Below are 744 nucleotides of genomic sequence, written 5' to 3'. Positions count from 1 at the left end.
ATATTAATGCGAATGGCAACTTCCCGAAAGCACAGTGATTGTGATTGGAAAAGCATTTTACAAATTTAATATTGTTTTTAGAATACTAGAAATTTAGAATAAACTTGGCCGATTGATCTTCTTTTTTCTGGTCGTAAGCATAGACCCAAGACTCATCGCCAATAATCGGAAAACTTTGATTAGGGCGTTAAAGCGACGCTGTTTTTCGAAAAAATTGAGTAATTTTGGAGCAATCATGCTTTCACTTTTATTAGGCCAAAATGTTCTTTCAAAATCGTTTTCACTGATCCTTCCGATATTCCAACAATGCCAGTAAGATCTTTGACTGTTAATCGTCGATTTTCAAGCACCAATTCCTTTATTTTATTGATGTTCTGTATGATCATCGGATGATGTTGATGGTCGTGCTGGATAGGGTTCGTTGCCAACGCATTCTCGACCTTTTTTGAATAATTTGTACCAAACAAAAACACTTTCWTGCTACAAACAAATATCAACGAAAGCCTTTTCCAATAATCTGAACATTTCGGCACCAGTAATTTGATTTCGCACAAAAAATTTAATGTAACTTCTTTGTTGAAGAGGTTCACTCATGGTAAAAGTCGCTGAAGGCACTTAAAGTAGCTTAGAAACACAAGCGTATACTAAACTAGAATGCTTATTTTGATTATATTTCGCACAGATGTCACTAGCAGTCATTCCAACCTAGAGAAAAACTATTTCGACGAATGTATTTTACAGCGA

This window comes from Bactrocera latifrons, unplaced genomic scaffold (genome assembly GCF_001853355.1).
Source record: "Bactrocera latifrons isolate USDA-ARS-PBARC rearing strain unplaced genomic scaffold, ASM185335v1 scaffold_67, whole genome shotgun sequence".
NCBI classification, from domain to species: Eukaryota; Metazoa; Arthropoda; class Insecta; order Diptera; family Tephritidae; genus Bactrocera; species Bactrocera latifrons.
The sequence above is the reverse complement of the archived record's forward strand: the minus strand, read 5'-3'. Positions refer to the sequence as shown.